Source organism: Moschus berezovskii, chromosome 15 (assembly GCF_049115385.1).
Source record: "Moschus berezovskii isolate FMDL1 chromosome 15, NW_MosBer_1.0, whole genome shotgun sequence".
NCBI lineage: Eukaryota > Metazoa > Chordata > Mammalia > Artiodactyla > Moschidae > Moschus > Moschus berezovskii.
This window is the reverse complement of record NC_142474.1, coordinates 26,479,719-26,494,518: the sequence shown is the minus strand read 5'-3', so window position 1 is coordinate 26,494,518 and position 14,800 is coordinate 26,479,719. Positions and strand designations below refer to the sequence as shown.

At 44.0% G+C, this 14,800-nt stretch overlaps 1 protein-coding gene across 1 annotated transcript in view; it reads left to right on the top strand.

Moving 5' to 3' along the window:
- The window catches only part of APCDD1L (APC down-regulated 1 like), a 50,829-nt gene that overhangs the window by 24,916 nt on the left and 11,113 nt on the right, over positions 1-14,800 (top strand). The gene's annotated exons all lie outside the window — the stretch shown is intronic.

Genomic DNA, 14,800 nt, shown 5'->3' with positions numbered 1-14,800 from the left:
TAAAGACCGAATGGCCTTTCCACTCTTCCCATAAAGAATGAAAATACAAAGTCTTTGTCATATAAAGAGGGAATCGAAGCCTGTACAACCCAGAAGATGCAGGAAGAAACTGCTGTAGAAGATTCAAGTCGTTGATTAATAAATATAGTATGGTTTGGGTTTTGTAATGTGTGTAACATTTGTCAACTGTGTAAAATCTGTAATCTCATATGATTTTTTTTCTCATTTTCAATCAATATGTACTTTCATGCCAATTTTGAATTTTTGTATAGATTTGCAGCCCTTTTCTTTGGAGGGTCTTGCAAATTGAATAAACTTCAGGCTCCACAAAACCTGGATCTGCCCTTTGTGGACAAAGGACCACAGAGGAGCTCGGGGCTGCCCTTTCCTCCTGCTCTTTGCAGGGGATTATGTAACATCAGAATGATCTGCTTCTTTAGACTTTAGTGGAACTCTTTTGTACAAACACCCTAGCCTGGGTCTTTTGTTTGTTTTTTTTTGTTTATTTGGGGGCTGGTGGTAAATTACTGTTTAATTTCTCCATTGCAGAACTATCCATGTATATATACCAGTGTGTATAAATACTAGATCATGGACTTTTTTTCATGAAGTATAGATGATTTATATTGTTGTTGGATCAGAAGCTTCTTTTCAGTATTGCTGCAGGATCCTTTCTGCTCCCAGGATTATTAATTTCCCTCTCCTCTCTTCCCACCCAGCCACTATGCTGTTCCTTCTTTCTTTTTCTGATCAGTCTTACCAGAGATGATTCCCATTTATTAAGGATTTTAGAGAATGAACGTGAGCCTTGTTGATTGTCTTTCAAAGCTTTGTTTTCTACTTTATCAATGTCTGCTTTCTTTTTTATTATTATTATCTCTTTCCTTTATCTTTCTTTGGGCTTACCCTACTTTTCGTGTTCTACCTTTTTCAGTTGGATAAGTATCTTTAACTTGCAGACTTTCTTCTTTTAAGTATAATCCTATAAGGTTACTTTGAAGACTTGCTTTCTCCACATATGAAATGTGTTTTTATAAGGACTATTTTCTCTTTTTGCTCAGTTCTAAGCTCTATTTCTTTATTTGTATTTCTTAATTGATGCCTGAGTGTTTCAGAAGTATTTTAAATTTACAAACACAGATTTTTAAAAATCGTTTCTATTTCTGATTCGTATTTTATTTTGGTTATAGAAGTGTCACCTGTATGATTCCAGTCCTTTGAATTTGTTGAGACATTCTGTGGCCTCATATGGGTCAGCTTCTGTAAATGTTCCAAGTGTGTTCAAAAAAAAAAGTGCATTCTCTAATTGTTTGGCACAGAAATAATTGTGTGTATACATGTAAACAACACATGCAGATGTGCACAGGCACATGTATAAGTGCACTGTACACACACCTGTATAAAATGAATTATGTTTGTTATGTTTTTTAAAGTCCTATGTATCATTACATTCTGGAGAAGACAATGGCAACCCACTCCAGTATTCTTGCCTGGAGAATCCCAAGCATGGAGGAGCCTGATAGGCTACACTCCACGGGGTCGCAAAGAGCTGGACATGACTGAGCGAGTTCACTACTCTTGCCTGCTAGACCTATACATAATTGAAAGAGTTCTGCTAAAATCTTTCATTAAGATGATGGATTTTTCACTATCTCCCTATATCTGTAGCAATTTTTGCTTTGTGTATTTTGATACTGTTTTATAGTCATATCTTCCTGGAAGATTGGATCTTTTATGGGGTGATCGCTATCCTTAATAATGCTTTTTCTAGTAATCCTATTTTATCTGAAATCAGTTTCCTTTTATTTTGTTTTTGGTAAGGACTTTCAATCCTTTTACTTTCAAACTTTCTGTGTCTTTACACATCAAATATACAAATAACATAAAGCAGGAGTTTTAAACATCCAATTTAATAGTGTCTGTTAACAGGTTAGTAAATGAGATTTGTTTTATCATATTTAGTTTTCAAAAAATTGTGCTTTTTATGTTTTTTTTCCTATTTTCTTGTATTTTTTTAAAACAAGGGTTTTAAGTTTGTTTTTTTTTTTAATAAAGTTGGGTTCTGTTTATACCATTGTTTCTTTCTTCCAATTTAGAAGTTATGTAATACTATTTATTATTTTAGTGGCTACTTCTGAAATTATAGCATTTAATATCTTAATCTTTTTCCTGATAGTACAAGGAATTTAGAACATTATAATACCTGATCATTTCTCCTCCAAATTACATGCTACTGTTTTCCAGAAATTCTGTTGATGTCCTTTTTTCAACCCCACAAAATTACAGATCATCAGTTTGTTCAGGTTTTTTTTTTTTAGATTTACAACATTTTCAAGTTCTTTGTTCATTATATCTTCTTAAAAATCAGACCTTCCTTTACATAGAAGATCATTTCTTACAGTCATAAACATTCTTAGTATTGTTTATCTGAAAGTGTCTTTGTTTCATCCTTAATCTTGAAAGGTTGATTGGCAGTGTCCAAAAAAAAAAAAAAATCTTAGATTGATGGCTCTTTTCTTCTTCTCTTCAGTGTTCTGCAGATTCAAGTGTTGATTTATTTTTATTAATCCTGATTAGTATTCACTGTCCTTCTGGGTACCAATGGTCTGGTCTCTTTTATCACTTCTAGAAAATACTGAGACATTTTTTCCTTCACCTATTGCTTGTTCCATAACTTCCTTTTCTCTCCCTCCAGGAGATATCATTTAGGCTTTCTCATTATAGCTGCTATGTCTATTAAAACCTCTTTAAGTTTTCAGCCCCCTCTCTTTCTTTCCTGAATTTTGGGTAATTTCTTTACATCTATTTTCCAGTCCACTAATTCCTTTTCCAACAGCATCTAATCTACCCCATGACCTAAGTACTAAGTTTTTATACCAACAAGTACATTATTTTATTTCTTAAAGTTCCATTTGATTCTTTTTTGAATCCATTCAGTCGTTTCTATAGGTTCATGTCTGTTGTTCATTTTTTAAATTCCATATTTTACTTCATTAAATATTTCATACATACTTTTCTTTATTATGTGATAGTAACTCCAATATCTGAAGCTCTTGGTATATTAGCCTTTTCTTTCTGCTAACTCTTACTCCATAGTGGGTTGTTTACTATGTATTTGGTGATCTTTAACTGGACATCATGGAAAATTTTGGAACCTAAAATGATCATGCTTTCTTCAGGAGAATATTCATACTTACTTCTCCTAAGTGTCAAGGGGCACCAGCAACCCTGTAAGTCCTGGTTCCCTGCCCCTCAATGCTGACATTGGCTTCTGCCCTCAGTAGAGTCTCCACAGGTCCCTCTGCAGCTCATTCAGGGGACCAGAGAACTCAGACGCTTCCCTAAAATTCAGGTGAGAAATGATGGCTTTACCCAGAGTGGTGGCAATAAAAATAAGCATAAGGATATGAATCCAAGTTAGTGGAGTAACTGCTTATTAACCTGTGCCCCTTTATTTAGCAGTATTTTATAATCACACACAAAAATATGTGTTTGGCCACAAATTTTCATTAGCTTCTAATTTCTCTTCCATTGTTCATAATGTTAGATCTGCAAAAAGTGAAAAGTCTGATAATATCCAGTGTAGTCAAATGTGTAAGGACATGGATACTTTTATATACCATTGATGGAAGGCATATTGAAATGGCATTTTTAAAGGGCAATTTGGTCAAATTCCATCAACATGTTAAATGCACATACAAATTTCTTTGTTAGGAATTTCTCTAAAAGACACCCATAAAATTTATACCAAGATATATTAAAAGGATAGCCAACATGTTGTTGTATGTTAAAAAAAAAACTGACCACAATCTAAATAACTATCTGCAGAGGATTGGTTAACTAAATCAAGATTCATCTATATAATGGAATACCGTTTTGTCTTTTCCACAAAGAGAGAAGGCCAAGATGGAAAGATAGTCCCAATAATTTAAGTGTAGAAAGCAAAATCCAGAACGACATGTATAGGAAGACTGCATTCATAAAAAAAGTTTAACAGCCAAATAAAAACAAACATTTACATTTATATGCAGAGATTGGCATGAATGCATTTTCTGGGAGGATGCACAAGAAACTGTTAAAATGATTCACTTTGGAGGGAGCAACAAGGGCTTCAGGGTAGAAAACAACTTTCACTTTTCATTTTACACCTTTTTTATACATTTTGAAAATTCCACTGCAAGCCACATATTGTTTTGTTTGAAGAGTTTAGCCTGTTTTTATTGGACTCTTCTTGATTAGGGTATCACTTTCCCTGGTCATTACCTCTTCTGTTTGTGCCATTTCATCATTTCCTCAGGTTCTTCCTTCATCCCTCCAGTCCTAAAAGGCCAGCCTTCCTCAAAGATTTCCAAAATTTATTATTAATTTTAAAACATAGGTTTCATATAATATACATCCGTTTCTGTTCCGTCGCTCAGTCGTGTCCGACTTTTTGAGACCCCGTGGACTGTAGCCTACCAGGCTTCTCCGTCCATGGGATTCTCCAGACAAGAATACTGGAGTGGGTTACCGTTTCCTTCTCCAGGGGATCTTCCCGACCCAGGGATCGAACCCAGGTCTCCCGCATTGGAGGCAGACGCTTTAACCTCTGAGCCACCAGGGAAGCCCCATATAGTATGGTCCTATTTTGTTTTATATATATATATATGTTTCCCTTCTAGCTCAGTTGGTAGAGAATCCACCTGCAATGCAGGTGACCCTGGTTCAATTCCTGAGTCAGGATGATCCTCTGGAGAAGGGATAGGCTACCAACTCCAGTTTTCTTGGGCTTCCCTTGTGGCTTAGCTGGTAAAGAATTTGCCTGTAATGAAGGAGACCTGGGTTTGATCCCTGGATTGGGAAAATTCCCTGGAGAAGGAAAAGGATACCCACTCCAGTATTCTGGCCTGGAGAATTCCATGGACTGTATAGTCCATGGGGTCCCAAAGAGTCAGACACGATTGAGTGACTTTCATTTTCACTTCACTTTCATAAGTTTATTTTGAATATGCATACATGTGTGTGAAAAGAAAAGTCTAGAAAGATTTATTCATTCATTCAAGAAAAACGTGTGCCTGGCATGGCCAGATATTGTGGTAGAGGATCAAACGGGACCAGGGTCCCTGTGCTCAGCTCTCTTGACAACCCAGACTCTAGAATTCAGGGAGTCACCTGTGTACCAGCAGGTTAATGGCAGTGTGCTCTGTGTGAGGTGATGTGGGTGAGCTTTCACATCACCTCCATGCTTTTCTGTATCTTCAGATGTATTTATTTACTTATTTTTTGCCCTGTGTATGGCACGGAAGAACTTATATAAAAATAATAATTAAGCCATAAAACGCAATCTACCTGTCCCTTTGGTCTTGTCTCTCTTCCCCAAACCCCTACACTCAGCAGTGCCATCACTGAGACATTGATGCTAAAGCTTTTTTTGTATTTGGATACCAAATGTAAGTGGGTGTCTCGTGTTGAATCTGCCACCCTACTCATACACACCTGCTCCCAGCACTTCGGCATCGCCGGCAGGGATGGGGTGGCGGGGGGGGCTCCTTGGCCCCTGCCTGGCCCTCCCAGCAGGGTGGCTTGCCCCGGGACTCTGCCTCTGGCTAACTGACCTCTGTCCTCACCCCATGCATGGGCTGTGGACAGGTGTGTGGCTGAGCCAGCTCCTCATGACTGGCTCTTCCTGGATGCCCTGTTGGCTCCTCAAATGACACGCGCCCCAAATGGAACTCTCCCCAGGCCCCCTTCTCAGGAATGACCCCCGGCTGAGAACCCACACAGCCACACTCCCTCCTCCCTGTCTTCACCCCACATCTCAGCTGCCCTGGCACCTCCTCCTGAGAACCCCTCTTCCCCAGCCTCACCTTTGTGCTGGGACTTGAGGTGGTCTCCCATGGGTCACTGTGAGCCACCCCACCACCACTGCATACACTGGACCATCCTGACCACAAGCCAGCAGAGCCTTAGTGCTTTGGTCCCCAGCCACTGTCACTGTGAGCCACCAACAGCAGTTGACCACATCTGATTCTCCTGTCCTATAATAGGGTCAACCTTTCCAAATCAACTAACTCATCTTCACTTATTTTTAAAATTAATCTATCCTTGTATGCTTTAGCCTTGTGCTAACAAAATTCCAGGCTGGATGTGTCAGTTTTCAAGCTGAGTTGAAATAAGACAGGTAAACTTCAAAGGTAAACTGTCCATCACCTACCCCTGTGCCACCCAGGTGGGCACAGTGCCCTTGGGAAAGCACTGCCTTTCAAAATGCCCACTGGCTCTCCTCCCACCCCTGCGGGGCTTCCTCACTCCCCCAGGGTGAGGGCGGGCAAGCCTCCATGCAGCTCCTGCTGCTCCCTGCCTCTCCACCTCCTGCCCGCCGGCTCCGTGTGCTCTCTGCTTGGGGACTAATGACTTCCTGCTCAGCCGGCTTGCTTTTCACACCTCCCCACCACCTCCAGCCTCTGCCCAGGGCCCATTACCGCCCTCTCCACCCATCAAGCTGCTCCTGCTCCAAGACTCTCAAGGAGCACGGAGGCGGCGAGGCTCCTCTTGGCAGAGCGGACCAGAACACCCACCTCTGTCTCCCTGGTGCAGAACATCAGGCTGCGTGACCCCTTGTCGAAGCACCTTTGCCATCCCATGGCCGGGCACTTGGTAGGTGCATTGTGGCGCAGAGACCTAGGCCTGTGTGTGAACTTGGAAGGACCGTGGGGTTTGCAGGGAACACAGTTGGTTTGGACTTGGGGCCTTTCCACCCACCGACTCGTGCTAGACACTCTCAGACACTCCTTTTTGGAACCTCTGTTTCCTCGTGTGTGAAATGTGGGCAACCCCATGACCTACCTAAAGGCTTGGTGTGAGGACCCCACAGACAAGTAAACGTGGGTTCTGCAGACTCTAGAGCTACAGGAAACCTGTGTCTTGTCAGTACGGTAACTAGACGCCCAAAATTTAATCCACTGTTAGCCCCGCTGTGTCCCCTGGGTGAGCTGCGAGCTCCCTCCCCAGGATGCCTCCCTGGGACGTGAACCCTTGATCCAGGGTGGCAAGGGAAGGTGAGAATCACAAGCCTGTTTACTTAACATTTAGGAAGCCAGCGCATTTCCTGTGCCTAGCCTGCAACACTTAAGCCAATATTTACATCTTTGGGATTCTATTTGTATGGTAATTTAAAAATAGGGTTCGGACTTACAGCTCACCTTTCTCCTGAAACTCCGAAAGCACATTAATTTTCTAGACAGTAAAATAATGCAGTAATTAAATATTACCATTTCTTTAAAAAAAATAAAATCTGGTAATACCTAACAAAATGGGTTTTTCAAAACATGATGGAGGTTTTCCCACAAAACTACACTCCTGGGAAATTCCTGATTTTGAATGTATGGAAGAGACCAGGAACTCCATCTCAACACAATGTAAGAAAAACTGACTTGTTAAATTGCAATAATTTTCTTGCATTTAAAATCTCCATGCTTCCCAGCAGTGGCTGACCCAAAGGCCCTCCCACGTGCGTCTTTGGGGAAAGGCCGAGAGGAGCTGGGATGGTTTGTTTGATTGTTTATGAAGCTTCCTGGACCGCTTTCTCACGGTTCCAAATTGGAGCGTTTGTTCTGCCTTGCAAACTTCTTCCAAAAGAGGCCAAGCTTGGTGACCCCGTGACCCTCGCCCTTGGGTCTCCAAATGCGTTCTTGGTAGGAGTAGAGCCCAAGATTCCCCCACGTGGAAGAAATCATGGGCCCCGGAGCCGGCCTTCCAAGGGCTCCTTCTCCACCAGCGCCAAGGTGGGCGGAGAGAGCCCCTGGCCCTCGGCTAAACGCCGAGGCTGGAGGAGATGGTGCTGGGTTTCAACCGAGGCCGCCCAATCGCCCCAACCAAAGCTCAAGAGGGCCCCCTTGTGGACACTTCCAAGAACAGCCCCGTACGTGGTGTACTTCCCCCAACGCCCCGGGCCGCGACCAGGGACCCCCCAGGCCTCCGGACCGCTCTCAGACCCAAAGGCCCTCAAGAGGCGACCAACAGTCTCCATTCCTCTCTCCTCGAAACCTAAATATTTCCGTGAGACCAGAGGGCTCTTGGCCCCTCCAGGGAACACCTGGTGGACAGCCAAGCTTCCCAAGGTGCCTCCCCAAGGTCCCTTCTCCTGAGCCTCTTTGCGGGAGTCTTCACGGTGAGGACACAACGCCTTCTTTCTTACTGAACGTGTCAAAGCCTTGTGATTGCCTTGCCAAACTCCTGTCTTATAGAACAATGGAACCTTCAGTCTTCTGCCAGGAGAGCGAACAAGGATTCCATGCGACAGGAGATTTCTACACACACGTTCTGTTTCGCAAACACTGACTTGTAACTACAGCCCTCAGGGCAGTACTAGAATGCTCGGTGAGACCCTGGAAGGTTCAGAGGCATGGAGAGATCTCACACTACAGCACCCTACCCCGACGCCGCTTGTTACTCCCCTCAAAGCACAGGGCTGAACGTTGGTATCTGTGGAGAGTATCAACCAAATCTGGTGTCTGCTGCATGCATGCCCAGTTATGTCCGACTCTTTGTGACCCCATAGACTGTAGCCTGCCAGGCTCCTCTGTCCCTAGGATTCTCCAGGCAAGATCATTGAATTTCCATTTCCTCCTCCAGGGGATCTTCCCAACCCAGGGATGGGACTCACATCTCTCATGTCTCCTGCATTGGCAGGTGGGCTCTTTACCATTATCGGCACCTGGGAAGACCCTTCGCTCCCCACTGCAATCACCCAGCGGTGGCTGGGACAACCCCACCCCAGAGGCTCTGGGTCAAATGTCAGGAGTTCTCCTCCTGGGGTCGTCAGCTACTCTTCCCTGAGAGAAGGTGGGTGCTGGTGAGGCTGAAGCAGGAAATTTGGTATAAATTATGAATATCTGTGGGGCCAATGTGCAAATCTGGGAACACAGGCACTCAAGTCGAGCTCAGGAGGACATGTGTCCAAGACAGCAGAACATCTGGGTGAAAGGGAAAAAGCTCCCATGAATCACCCGGACGCCTCGGCTGTTTGGAAGCAGCTGGACCTTGGCTGGGATTTCCCAGTTTTCATCCGGGTAGAAGACCCGGCCAGAGAGAGGAGTGATTAGCATTATCGTGGGGCTCAGGGAGTTTTGATGGGAACGGTTTTCGTACTGGAACATTCCTAAGCAAACAAACAAATTGAAAAAAAAAAAAAAAAAAACCCGGCTGATGAGCCAAGCCTGGTGGGCCAGACTCTGTCTCCCAAATCCCCCCTTCCCTTCCCATCCCATGAGCCCTGCATTTTCTCTCCGCTTAGCAGGAAATGCAAATGCTCAACACAGGCCTTGGGGAGAGATCTACGTGGTCAGCCAGTCCCCTTGACAACATGTTTTCAATTTTGGAAACACAAACATAATAAAACAGTTGCCTTCTCCAAGCAGCACCTATAACGTCCACCTTTTCCACTGATCCCTTGGTCTAGCCCAAGCTGGAACTTTTCATGGGAATCAGGGAAGACAGTGACAAACCAAGCTACGTTCCTTCCACAGCCTCTCAACACACTGACATCTGAGTCTGAGGCCCTCCTGCATCTCAGAAGCTCAGAATCTGTTTTCCTAGGCCCGCGGTCCCTCCAGAATTTCTGCTTTCTCAGGAGGGACCACATCCTGAGGGAGCAGAAAGTTGCTCCCTCAGGACAACTTTAAACTCTCCAAACTCACCTCGCAAAGGCGGGCACATTTCTCAGTCACGGGAAGCTGCAGGGCTGGGGAAGCAGAGTGTCCTTTTTCTAGAGCATGCCATTTCTGAGTTTCCCAAGAATACAAAGTCTATCCTGTCCAACCTCTCCCCCGCAACGCCCCTTCCCTCTGGCCTTGAAGGCAAAGACCCTAAGATTAGATGGATAAAGAGGTTCAATTACGGCCAAATGAGGGCCATATGAGGGCTGGCCATCCACGCCAGAGGGGGAAGTTTAGGCTTCTTAGAATTCAAAGTATGTGTTCATATTTCTGTGACTTGCTGGTACTGACACCGCATGTCAATCTGTGACCTTCTCAGGGGAGTTTAAACGGAAACCTTGCGTGGCTTTTGTGCCATGGCTGCCTTGCAAAGCAGGTCTTTTGCTGTAGCAACGCAGTGACGGCTGCCATCTCAACAGCCGGATTCTGAAGCTTGTTGGCCATTGCACGCCAGCACTTCTCAATGTGTAAAGGGCGGCCGCCTCTAATCAAGAGAGGTTATTTTGGGGTGGGGATTTTTATTGAAAAAGTGCATAAGCTTCCAAGTACAGACATTCTAGGTGAATTACCTCAAGCTCAGGATTTTGAAATAAACCAGAGGGTTTCAGATTTGTTTTTTGTGTTTTTTTTAAGCAAGAGAACACTTTTTTCAAGGCAGATCTTAATTAGCCTCCCAGGACATAAAACAGAGCAGAGGGTGGGAGGTGGCGTGGGCTGAAACAGAAGGTGAGAGGCCAGGGTCCCACTTACTGGGTCTCCCCTTCTCTCCTGGAAAAAACATCTCTGGTTTTTGGAAACCAGCTTGAAAACCTCTGATACAGTGAAATTTGATGCAGACATCCCTGTACTATCCAGTACAGCAGCTACCAGCCACATATGGCCCCTGAACCCCTGTAATGTGACCCATCTAAACTGAGTTGTGCTGGAGTGTAAATGTATACCTGACTTCGAAGACTTGTGTTTGAAAGAGCATATAAAATATCTCATTACTAGTTTTCATATTTATACATGTTGAATTTATTACAGACACTATTGGGGCTGGATAAAATATTGTTAAAATTAATTGCACCTGCTACTGTTTGGCTTTTTATAATGTGTGACTCACAGTATGTGTCTATTGAGCAGTGCTGTGGAGCCAGGTTGGAGCCTGCCCTGGGATGAAGAACCATATCAGTGTCCTGGTTTTGCGGGGCAGGCCACAAGGATCAAAAAGGCTTTAAAGCCAAGGCGCTAGCATCAGGTGTTTATGCCAGATCTGACCCATCCTCAAAACTCTCAGCAGGACTTGAGGCTCAGACTTAAATCTCCCTTTGACTACTTCTTTTTCCTTTCTCCCTGCTTGGATAAACCAGGGTCCCCTTCCTGCTGGGAACTCCCTTACTTACTATCCTTCTACCCTCAGCCAGATTCTTAGTGATCCCAACAGCTGCAAGCCTTCTTTTTCTTCACTTCCATTTCAAGCCTGACCCTATTAGCCACACACATGATGGAAATCACCAGCCAATTTTTAGGAGGGGAAGCCCCAAGGGATGGGCAAAGTGTCAACAAGGAATTTATGGACATTGATCTCATGGAGCATGAGTCATCCATTCATCTAAAATTCATCCATTCAACTAAAAGCAGCAATCACAACAAGCATTTATTGAGTGCTTATTATGTGAAGGCATTGTCCTAAGTGCTGTCCATGTCTTGACACAACAGATCTTTAGCATCCATTGGACACTGTCCTAAGGGGCTGGGGAACCAGCAGGGAACAAGAGAGATAAGGGCCTGTCCTCATGGAAAGGAGGGAGAAAGAAAAGAAGGAAAGAGGAGATGGAGGGAGGGAGAGCAGGAGGAGAGAGAGAGAAAAGAGGGAGGGAGGGAGGGAGGGAAAAAGAGAAGAGACTTGGGGCGCCCAGAGTGACACCTCAGTAGCAGTGAGCACCCAGCACCCAGATCTTGGTTTCTAAATACCATTCTCCAATAAAAGGAACCAGGACACATTGGAGAAATGGCTGACTACAGGGCTGGGGCAGGAAATATGTACATAATGAGCCTGGAAGATCTAGTGCCAGAAAGTGAGGATATGCTAAACACACACACACACACACACACACACAAATAAATAACAAATGCATGTAGAAAGGACCCAGGAAGTAAGTCGATAGTGCTCCCGATGGCCACAGGGACAGTTTGAGCCACAGACTAAGTAATGATAGCAATGGATTGTAACCTAAAACGAATACCACTGAGTTCACACTAATACAAATAATAATCGAATAAAGAGAGAAGCAGGGAGAAGAGAGCACGCTTCTTTATAGCACCATCCCAATCAATACATTCAAAAAGAAGGGTGGGACTAGCAAATGACCATTTGGAAAACACCACAGTTATAACTTGTAAATAAGAATCATCAATGGTCATCAATAGATGCTAAAATTAGTAGGGGGAGTATAATGACAAACAAGATATTTGCATGATCTCTAAGTATATCCCCATAAGATGATCATTAATTACAAAGAGGAAAACAGTCATTTAGCAGATGCCTCCTGAAGTGAGTGGTCAAAGTTAGTATCACCAGGGCTTCCTAAAGCAATGCACTGAGAAGGGCATAAAATCACTTCTTTGGGGTTTGGGCCAAAACTGTGTAAACTGAATGTAATCACAAAGAAACAGCCAAAAATCCTAAATTGAAGAACACACTTCAAAATAACTGGGCAGTACTCTTCAAAAGTGTCAAGTTTATGAGAAATAAAGACTCAAGAAGCATTTCTGATTGAAGGGCTTCTGATTGAAGACATCACCGTGTACTGTGACTGCAGCCATGAAATTAAAAGACACTTGCTCCTTAGAAGAAAAGCTATGACAAACCTAGACAGCATATTAGAAAGCAGAGACATCACCTTGCTGACAAAGGTCCATGTAGTCAAAGCTATGGTTTTTCCCTGAGTCATATACAGAAGTGAGAATTGAACCATTAAGAAAGGTAAGGGCTGAAGAATTGATGCTTTCAAACTGTAGTGCTGGAGAAGACTCTTGAGAGTCCCCTGGACAGCAAGGAGATCAAACCAGTCAATCTTAAAGGAAATCAACTCTGCATATTCATAGGAGGGACTGATGCTGAAGCCGAAGCTCCAATACTTTGGTCACTGCGAAAAGATGACTCGTTAGAAAAGACCCTTATCCTGGGCAAGATTGAAGGCAAAAAGAGAAGGGGGTGATAGAGGATCAGATGGTTAGAGAGCATCACTGACTCAATGTACATGAATCTGAGTAAATTACAGGAGATAGTGAAGGACAGGGAAGCCTGGTGTGCTGCAGTCTGTGGGGTCGCAAAGAATTGGACATGACTTAGTGACTGAAGAACAACAAAAAGACATGACAACTAAATGTGATGTCTGATCCTGCATTGGATTCTGGACCAGAAAGGAAACATTACTGGGACAACTGGTAATATCCACATAGAATTTGTAGAGTAGGTCATAACATGGGATCAATGTTAATTTCTTGGTTTTGACTATTGTACTATGTCTATGCAAGATGGTAACCTTTGGGGAAATCAGAGATAATAGAGCTCTTTCTACTGCTGCAGCAACATTTTTGTAAGATATGAAATGATCTCAACTTGAAAAGTCAAAAAATAAAAGTAAATTAACACCAGTAAGCAGGTAATTGCAGCCATGAAATTAAAAGACACTTACTCCTTGGAAGGAAAGTTATGACCAACCTAGATAGTATATTAAAAAGCAGAGACATTACTTTGCCAACCAAGGTCCATCTAGTCAAGGCTATGGTTTTTCCAGTGGTCATGTATGGATATGAGAGTTGGACTGTGAAGAAAGCTGATCGCCAAAAAATTGATGCTTTTGAACTGTGGTGCTGGAGAAGACTCTTGAGAGTCCCCTGGACTGCAAGGAGATCCAACCAGTCCATTCTAAAGGAGATCAATCCTGGGTGTTCATTGGAAGGACTGATGCTAAAGCTGAAACTCCAATACTTTGGCCACCTCATGCGACGAGTTGACTCACTGGAAAAGAGTCATGCTGGGAAGGATGCGGGGTGGGAGGAGAAGGGGACGACAGAGAATGAGGTGGCTGGATGGCATCACCGACTCTATGGACATGAGTCTGAGTGAACTCCGGGAGTTGGTAATGGACAGGGAGGCCTGGCGTGCTGTGATTCATGGGGTTGCAAAGAGTCGGACACAACTGAGCGAGTGAGCTGAACTGAACTGAAGCAGGTAAGTAATTGAGAGTGGTGATGAGTGCTGTATGGGTGAGAAGAGAGGTAGAAAAGAACAAAAGGAAGGTTTGATGTCAGCCTGCCAGGACTCCCAATTATGCTGAGGCTGCAGCAAGCAGAAAGCACCCAGCTCAAAACAGAGGGAGGGTGCTCTGGCCAAGAAATAGCTCTGCAATGGCCCCGAGGAAGGAGAGTCTTTGCCGCTCATCCTCAGGAACACACAGTGGAGAAGTATGGTGGGAGGTTATGGATGGCCTTGGAAGACAGCCAATTTTGAAGAGCCCTGGAGATCCTAAGGAAAAGCATGGAATGCTACTCCAAGTATATTAGGAAGTTTTTGGCCATTGTGTAAATTTCCTTTGAGACACTTATGATTCTTTGAAATTACAATCCGTAGTGGGCCTCCTTGATTAATGCCAGCCTCCCCGAGAGAACAGGAACTCTGGCCACCACGTGCTCCCTTACAAATTGTGTAACAGACATGCAAGGTTCATGGTAGGGGAGGGGAGGGAGAAGCAAATGGACAAAGTTTATGGTGCTGGGAGGCCTGGGTGGCTTGGTATGGGTTGTGAATTGAATTGTGTCCCTAAAAAGATGGTACCAGTAAATGTGACCTTATTTGGAAACAAGGTCTCTGCTGATGTAGATGCAGTCGTACTGGATAAGGGTGGACTCGAACCCAGTGACTGATGTCTTTATAAAAGAGAGGAGAGGGAGGTTTGGCTACAAAGACATAGACACACACAGAGAAAAGACAGTCATATGAAGATAGAGGGAAAGAGTAAAATGATACACTTACGAGCCAAGGATGCCGTGGGCGCCCCCAGAAGCTGGAAGAGGCAGGAAGGACCCTCCCTTGGAGCCTCCAGAGAGAGGCCGGC